At 42.3% G+C, this 9,450-nt stretch overlaps 1 long non-coding RNA gene across 1 annotated transcript; it reads left to right on the top strand.

Annotated features, from left to right (window-relative positions):
* Positions 1-4,112: 4,112 nt before the first annotated feature.
* LOC143404024 (uncharacterized) lies at positions 4,113-9,189 on the top strand. The gene is made up of 4 exons (XR_013091916.2): positions 4,113-4,201; positions 7,020-7,136; positions 7,340-7,594; positions 8,376-9,189. It is a non-coding gene; the product is annotated as an uncharacterized LOC143404024 (long non-coding RNA).
* Positions 9,190-9,450: the final 261 nt, after the last annotated feature.

The raw sequence follows: 9,450 nt of genomic DNA, 5'->3' as shown, positions 1-9,450 counted from the left end.
ACATTTATCTACATTCAATATCTATTATTACAGGTGTAGATGATACTGCTGCATGCATGTGAGTGTATGTGTACTTGTGTGTGTGTGTTTAAATATGAATAGCTTTATTTTGTGGGCATTTTTCTGCAAATTTTTTTCTCACACATACTATTACATGTCCTTACATGTAGAATACCTCACCCTTTTTAACTGCTGTATAGTATTCCATAAAATGATCTAGAGTCTATTTATTTACTGTCTTCTTGATGGACATTTAGGTTTCTGGTTTTATAAAAAATAGGTTTGTCATCATCTTTATTTTTATATTTGCTTTCTGGGCACCTGAGGGAGTATTTCTACACAGAAGTAGAATTGCTGGGTATGTGCATTTTCCATGGTAATAGTTCTGCCAAATTGTCTTCTGAGGCAGCTGACTCTATACTCCCACACGCAGTACAGGAATGTGCCCTTTTCTTCACACCCTAATTAGTTCTCAACATTTTCAAATATTTTAACTTTTGCCAACATTATGAGTAAAAAAATATTTAACTTGTTTTTCCCCTGTTTCTAGGATATTTTTGCAGCATTTTTCTTATGATCATTGAATTTTCACTCTGTGAATTGCTGTATCTTTTGATGATTTCTTATTGGTATTTTTAGATCTTTGTATTGATTTGTAGGACTTGTCTATACATTCTAAATTTAGATCTTTTTAATAATGTAATTTCCCAGCTTGTTGTTTTTCTGCTTTTAATCTTGTTGATGGTGTTTTTTTCCATACACTTTTTTTTCCTCCCCATTTGGATGTAGTTGGATGCATCAGACTTTGTGTCTTCTTAATTCTGCTTCTTCCTCAAGGTCAGAAAATATTTTCTTGCATCTTCTCTTTATGCTTTATAGGTTTTTGTTTTACATTTACCTTTCCAAGTTGTTTTAGCTGATGATAGGACGCAAAAAGTTATTTTTTTAAATGTTTTCCCCAATTTCCAGTTGCCCTCAGCACCACATATGAAATAGTTTATCCTTTCTGTCGAGATCTGCCTCATACTTGTCTATCCCTCAATTCTCTTTTCTGTTCCATGGCTTAAACTATTTTTTTCTGTACCAATTCCACACTGTTTTAATTACTCTTGCTTAAAAATATGCTTTGCTTTCTATTAGGGAAAAAAAAAAAAAGTTTTCATTCCACTATGGATTTAGAAGACTTTCTAAAAAAGTGGTTGTGATTCCTGAGGAGTGCGCTGTCCGTGACATTTTCCACCGGACATGATGGAGTGTGGACCTTGTCAGGAAGGCTGGAGGGGACCTAATTCACTTCACTTGCACAGGATGCTGTGAACGTGGGCTCAATGGCTGCAGCCAGCTTAGATCTTGGTGAAGCTTCCCCCAAAGTGATTTTCCAAACCAAATATCTCAGACGTAGGGAAACGCATGTCCAAGTATCTGGAAAGGCCACTGCCTGCACGTCCTAGTTGGGAATTTTCCTGAGTGATGTGGACACTCCCATCTGTCCGTCAAAGGAGCCTTGGAAGTGAAGGCTGGGGAAAGGGAAGAAGCAGGCCTGAGGTGAGATCAGGGCCCTTGAGCCGGTGGACTCTGGCTGAGGGCTGGACCTGGCAGCATCCTGCAGGGGGACTTGTCTGGGATGACCTCAGTGCGACTCTGGATTCCTTTAAACCAGGGGAGCCCCCGTAGAAGGCCCAAGTGAGGCAGCTTTACTTCAGGCCAGCCCTGTGTGGTAATAGCACCATTATTCAGAGCTCAGGAGGATGCCTGGGCTGCGATGCCCGGATACCTCTCCCTCCACCCTCGCTCCAGCTCCTTCTCAAAGAGAGAGCTCCTGGAGAGGAGGGGCCAGCATTTGAATTTCAGTTGTAGGACAGGAAAGAGAAGCCTAGTATCCTTAAGGTCACAGAAGAGTCGTAGCAGAACTTAAAGGCCGGGTCTCCTTGGGTTGGAAGTCAGCTTGCTAATTCACCAGAACCACGCGAGGACTTAAGTTCCCATGTAGACCAGGGTTTCTCAACCCAGGACGATTTCATCACCCCCTCTTCCCAGAGGGTATGTAGCTTTGTCTGGAGACATTTTTGGTTGTCATGGGAGGTGGGGGGTGAGAATACTACTGACATCTATGGGTGGAAGCCACGGTGCTGCTGAATGCGCTACAGTGTGACACACAGCACTGCCTCCCACAAGTTCATCTGGTCCAACGTGATGGGGCTGAGATTGAGAAACCCTGATGTAGGCTAGTTAACTTCAGGTTTTCTTTTTCTCTTTTTATTGTTCGGATAACCAATGCCTAGTCTTCATTAACAACTTTGCCACAGTGGGCCTCTCTGATCACAGAGAAATCTAATAAGAATGTGTGGTGGGGGCCGTGAGACCCATCATGGCTACTAGAAAAGCTTCCAAGGTCTTTTCACGTTCAGTATTTCAAAACCCAAATTTGATGATGGGGTGAATTATACTTGTAAAAAGCGAAGAGACTGTAGGCTGTCCGTCTTATGGCTCTAGTTACGTGGTAATCAAGTAATGTCTCCTTCTTATTGTCGGAATCATTTACAGACCATTGCTTTACTATTCCAATGGGAAGGCTGATCAGTGCTAAGATACCCATGCCAGATAGTTCTTATTACACCCAATTTACAGATGATGAAATCGAGGCTCAGGGGGGAAGTAAAATACAGAATGGCTCCCTCCCACTGGTTTCTTATATTCTCAAGTTATAGACACCTGGCCCGCATTGACGCGTAGGTTGTACACTGCATATTCCTGCTGCTTCTAAAGGATCGCTATTCACGTTACAGATGTCATAGATTTATTATGATGGCTTACTTAGCAGATGGCTATGAAGTAGTTTATTCTAAGAAAATCAGGAACATTAAGACTGTTTTCTATCAGAGGGAAGCAAAGCTTCTTGAAGAAGGTGTGTCTTTCCCTAATCCTCAGTACGATGCTAGCCGAAGTAGCAGAAGGAATGGTGCTGTTGACTCTTCAGTTCAACTGTGAGTCTTACTTTTTGCTTGACTAGGAGTCCCCCTCCCCTGCAGGATGCTGTGTTGGTGTTGTGGAGTGATGCAGGTTACAAGAAATGCACTTGAGTTGACAGATTTCCCAAGGAATCTGTCATGCATGAGAAATACACTACCTTGGGTTCTGGATGAGTAAAATGGCTTGGGAATCTAATTTTGATTGTTCACGCTGTAGTTGGGGCTTAAGTCACCCTTAAGTCTCCGTCTGAGCTTGGCTTAGAGAAAGAGACATTGACGTGTGTACCAGTTTAATAAATTTGGCAGTGGGGAGGTGCAAAGAGTATCGTTTCAATTATAGATTGACCCACGATTGATGGAGCAATATGTGTTGCTTAGGTTACAATCAATACCAAGTAACGGCAGGTGCTCAACTCTTAGGAGGGTGGGGGCAAATGTTGGAGAATCGATGGACTGATAAATTCACACTGGTCTTTTGATACAGGGAGAATTAAAAAAAAAAACAGTAAAACATTGTAAGATGGGAGTGATAGTATAGTGAGTGTTAAAATAGCCTGCCCAAGCTTTTATCCTACGTACCTATGCCCACACTACCCCTCCAATGGGATTGTCCTGTTCTAAGTTTGTTCTGAGTCTCGAGTGTGAGTCACCTCATAGTGTTTTAGAGGAGAAAGGCCTCAGCAGTTGCTTCTCTTGGGAAAGTCTTTATTTTTCTATTTATGCAAATATCCTGGCATTCAGGGAATTGGACTAATAAAATTGTCTCATATAAAGCCTAGTAACTACCCTGGTTGGGTTGAGATGGAGTATATTAAGGAATTACAACCCCCACTTTATAATTGGAAGAGGAGAAGTTGACAGATTTACCTGAACTGGTGGTGTACCAAGTGCCAGGTGGGACAGCCTGAGAGCCGTTTCTCACCAGGAGCTTACTGCTTGGTGTGAGGGAGACGGATATGCAATCAAAAATTGGAGAACAGGATGGCCTATGAGCCGGCGCTGATCTGCCTGCAGATAATGAATGCCACAAGAGCTGAGCAGGACAGGTTGCCGTGGTGGACAGCAAAGCCCTGGGAGAGGAGAGAAACCTGAGCTGGACTTGGATAGGCTGGGAGGATATAAATAGCCGGTGGGCAGAGTGACCCAGTGGTGACTGATGGGGGCACAGCCATCTTCAGGAAGAGCCCAGGTCACAGAGATGACACTTCCCTAAAACAAAGCGTTCGCCACAGGTAAGTCTCAGGGGGTCTGGAGCGGAGAGGCATTTAAGAGAATCACACAGTGTTTCCAAGATCACAAAACATGGGTAAAACGACAGCGTGTTCTCAGCCAAGTGGTATTATTTCTCAGAGAAATAATTTTTATCAAGAACAGATCTCTAAAATTAGACCTCCGTTGACATGAATGAGCTAATTAGGTGAGAAAAATGAACTTTTAAAGATTCTTTAACCATCTTGTTGGCATGTTTAGAAACTGCACCCCATTCCGCTGATAAAAGGGTAGTCTCTATGTTTGGGGTTTACCCTCTAGCACTCCAACACTGGGTCATTTTCAGAGACAGGGTAAAAAAATCTTTCCTTTTAATTAGGCTGCCCAAGTGGCTGAGTTTGTCTGGGGAGTCCCGGATTACGCTGGTCACACCAGCAAAACTATTGATAGCTTCCCCTTTGGACCCTAAAGTGTCCAGGTTTGGATTATAAATTATAATGGTTACCCTAATTCTAATTGATGTACTTTGGACTTCTTAATAATTCTGTGAATTCTCAGTGGCCAATAGGGATACTCCCAGCTTATGGGTATTTATTTGCCTACATATGCATTCTGTCTTTTTGAAATGGTTATATTTTTTTTCCTTACAGATAAAACAGTCATTGTAAAAAATTAGCAATGGAGAAAGGCATAAGTAAGATATTATAACCCAGAAGTTATTTATATGCAATTTAGATTGATAAATAGATAAATAATGTGTGGATAGTATACATAGATATATATATAATAGTAGTATATATAGATAGTATATATAGATATATATATATAAAATATATAAATAAAGGTATTGTGTCCATATATATATATATATGTATATATTTTTAGTTGTAGATGGACACAATACCTTTATTTTGTTTATTTATTTTTATGTGGTGCTGAGGATAGAACCCAGTGCCTTACGCATGTGAGGAAAGTGCTCTACCACTGAGCCACAACCCCAGCCCCAAATGTATTTTTTTTAATTGATGCGTTATAATTATACATAGTAGTGGGAACCATTATGCCATATTCATACTGCACATCACGATTTGATCAGTCTCATTCTCTAGTACCTGCTCTTTCCCTTTCTTCCTCCCTCCCCTAGATATGATTTATTATTATTATTTTAATCATTAGTTTAATTTGTGAACCATAACTGTAGTAAATAATTTTATTATTATTTTATTTTTTATTTATTTATTTTTTTTAAAGAGCGAGAGGAGGAGAGAGAGGGGGAGAGAGAGGGGGAGAGAGAGAGAGAATATTTTTTAATATTTATTTTTCAGTTTTCGGTGGACACAACATCTTTATTTTATTTTATGTGGTGCTGAGGATCGAACCCAGCGCCCTGTGCATGCCGGGCGAGCGCCTTACCACTTGATCCACATCCCCAGCCCTATTATTATTATTTTAATCAGTGCATGATAATTGTGTATGTAAGTGGGATTCGTTGTGGTTCATTCGCACACAGACATAGTGTAATCTGGTACTTCCCGATGCCCTTCCTTTCTCCCTCCCTCTCCGTCTCCTTCCTCCACTCTGTTGGTCTCCCTTCTATTAAATATTATTATTAACAATGCTGTAATGAATGTTTTGTGTTGCTAAATCCTTTTGTATATCTATAATTATGTTTAAAATTTTTTTTTTTTAATTGTAGATGGACAGAAGGCCTTTATTTATTTATTTATTTATTTATTTTTATTATTATTTTTTTTTAGTTATACACGGGCACAATATCTTTATTTTGTTTATTTATTTTTATGTGGTGCTGAAGATTGAACCCAAGGTCTCACACACGCGAGGCGGGCGCTCTACCACTGAGCCACAACCCCAGCCCCCTTTATTTATTTTTATGTGGTGCTGAGGATCATACCCAGTGCCTCACATGAGCAAGCGCTCTGCCACTGAGCTACAGCCCCAGTCCTCCATGTTATGTTTTAAAGATGCTTTTCTGTAAGTGAAACTGCCAAGTCAAAGGGGATAGGATATGCATGTAAAATTTTGGAATTGCCAAACTTTGCTGGAGAGTGTGAGAATCCCACTCCCTCACAGCCTCGTCTGTGCTGAGCCTGTCACTCTTTTTCATCTTTCAATCTGAGAGAATTTTATCTCCTGGTTATTTTAAGTTGTATCTTTGATTATTAATGATTGGTATATTTTTATTTTTAAATTGCCCACTTTTCCATTAGAATGTTCATCTTTCCCCTACCTGATAATAAAATAACCCTCTTTGTTATGTTGAAATTTTTTTTTCTAATTTGCTATTTGTCTTTTCACTTTTTATATAGACTTTTGTGTGTGCATGTATATGTGTAGATTCAGAAGTCCTTATTTTGTATGTAATTATATCCATCAGTCTTCTCCGTTATAGAGTTACATACTTTTTTAATATGACCAAATTTTCAATGAAATCCTGTGAAATTTTCAGTCTCATCTGATGCTCTCAAACCCCTTAAGCTCCTTGTTTCAAATTTGCAGTCTGAGCTCACAGATGAGGTATAATTTTTGTTTCTATTTCTATAGTTCAGTAAACCTCTCGAGGGGTTTTAGTCACTTAACAAATTCACAGATAAGTCACTGCAAGTAAGAGCTGGTGATGTGCATTCTTTCCCTCAACCACAAAATGTGTGCCTCCATTCATGCAAGGCTATAATGGGACTTGGAAGGGACTAGTTTGTTTAGATTTTTTGCAGGGTGAATCATGTTGTCCCATTGATGTGCTTTATAATTATACTGATGTGTTCTCAAAAAAATTTTTCTGGCACCAACCCAAGAATCTAATACATAGTCAAAACCCACCAGTTTTGTTGTAGCTCCCCCAAAGCAACAGCTTTCATGGAGTGGAATCTCAGGCTTCATGGCAGATTCCCTGCACCATGGAGGAGGGCCTGCGGGGCATCCAATTCTGGCTAGGACCAGGTGGGTGAGCTTGTAGCTGGGCTCTGAGCCTCCCGCTTCTCTTTGGTCCTCTGCTGTGCCTGCCTGGCTCTGCCAGTGTTTACCTGGGGGGTGAGGGAGAGAAGAGAACCTTCTCCCCACTTTCAGACCTCATGACAGTCCTCTTGGTTGTCACTATAACCCCCATCTCCACCCGCACATCATGCCTTCCTCTCTTCTTGCAGGGTGAGCACTGAGCCCCAGGCAGAGCTGAGCGTAGTAGAACTGGTGAACACCACCACGACGCAGAGGCAGGTTGGTCTCAGCTTCCGGAGCTTCTGCCCGGCAGCAGGGACTTCAGGATTCAGCCCAGGTGCAATGGAAGCCAAATCCTGCTGCTGATACCTTCTCAAGAAGATTCATGGGTGGGGATCTGGGGATGGGGACCAAAGTCCCACATCAGTGTTGTCTTGACAAGAAATCAGGAAAGACGAATAAACGTAAGAGCCCTGGGGCCGGCGTTGTGGCTCAGTGGTAGAGCAGTTGCCTAGCATGTGTGAGGCACTGGGTTTGATTCCCGGCACCACATAAAAATAAAATAAAGGTCTTGTGTCCGTTTACAACTAAAAAAAAAAAAAAAAAAATTTTTTTAAATGTTAAGAACTGTAAAATAGCCTGCTCCTCTCAGCAAGAAACCAGGTTTATGGTGCAACTTGGTGGTCAAGACCAGGGGTTTGAAAATAGTTATTATGAAATGACCCTATTAGGGTTTTAGTAGCCCTCTCCGGAGGCTATGCTTTTAAATGGATCGCATCAGGGTCCCCTCAATTGGGGGAAGATAAACTAATTTTTCTCCTGCCTATCCAGTGCCATTTGCTCTCCCTCTCCCCGTCTTCCTACTCAGTATACATACACCGTGTATACTGACAAAAAGTCAAAGAATGAATTTAGTCAAAATACAGTCCCTCCTCAGACTGCTGGGAGGGACAAACCACATATGATCAAAGCCCAAACCTGTCCACAGGCAAAGCTCTGGGCTGGTAAGTAATCGTCGTCTTGTTGCCCATTCAGGAACTGTCCATTCCTCCCAGTGGGTGTTGGCAGCATGTCAGGTGGAGCCCACTAATGAGGAGCTTCCCCTTCCTAAGCTCCTCTGGATTCTCAAGGATGTGTGAGCCGGGGAAGCGAGTGGTGGTGAAGGATTTCTAGGCCCATCGTTTTCTTTTTCTGAGGTCTGGGTTTGGAAGTGGTAGAGCATTTACCAGTTCTTCTCCATGGCAGGTCCTACAAGGGGGATGGAGAAGAGAAATTCTGAATATATGACATGTCTGGACTTGGCAAAGGTGTTTCACTAATGACATCTGCAGGAGCCTGGGGCCCCTAAAGACCCTGGGTCCTGATCCCCGAACCCTAGGAGTGTCACGTTAGACAGTCAAGTCTTTGCAGAGGTGATTAAGTTAAAGATCTTGGGCTGGAGATATCATCCTGGATTATCCAGCTGGACCCTAAATGCCATCACTTGTACCCTTACTTAAGAAAGAGGCCAAGGGAGGTTTTATAACGACCGTCACAGGAGGGAAGTGTTTTAGTTAGTTTTTTTTCATTTCTGTGACTAAAAGACCAGAACAATTGTGGAGGAGAAAAAGTTTATTTGGGGGCTCATAGTTTCAGAGGTCTCGATCCATAGAGAGCAAGTTCCATTCCTCAGGGCTCAAGGTAAGGCAGAACACCATGGTGGAAGAGTGTGGCAGAGAGAAGCAGCTCACAGGATGATCAGGCAGCAGAGAGAGAGAGATCTTCACTTGCCAGATACAAATATATACCCAAAGCCACTCCCCCAGTGCCCCGCCTCCTCCGGCCACGCCCCACCTCCTCTGGCCACGCCCCACCTGCCTCCAGTTACCTCCCTTTATTCCTATCCCGTGATTCATTCACTGATTGGGTTAAGACTCTTGCAACCCAATCATTTCTCCTCTGAACTTTCTTGCACTGTCTCACACTGGAGCTCTGGGGGACACCTCAGATCCAAGCCATAACAGCAGGCAATGTAAAGATGGAGCACGGGAGGCTTTGAAGATGCTGGCCCTGGAGTGATGCAGCCCGCCCAAGCCAAGAAGCACTGGCAGCCACCAGAAGCTCAAGAGGCAAGAAGCAATTTCTCCCCTAGAGTCTCTGGAAGGAATGTGGTCTTGATTTTGGCACAGTGAAACCAATGTTTGATTTCTGATCTCTAGAACTGTCAAAGAATAAATTTGTGTCACCTAAGGTCTCTAAATTTGTGGTGATTTGTTATGGTAGCCCCCGGGCCTTGCAGATAAAATGGAGAATCCTGAACCTAGAAGCCTGGGTCAGTTGG

Source organism: Callospermophilus lateralis, chromosome 1 (genome assembly GCF_048772815.1).
Source record: "Callospermophilus lateralis isolate mCalLat2 chromosome 1, mCalLat2.hap1, whole genome shotgun sequence".
Lineage (NCBI taxonomy): Eukaryota > Metazoa > Chordata > Mammalia > Rodentia > Sciuridae > Callospermophilus > Callospermophilus lateralis.
Note: the sequence above shows the minus strand (reverse complement) of the source record. Positions and strands in the feature narration are given on the sequence as shown.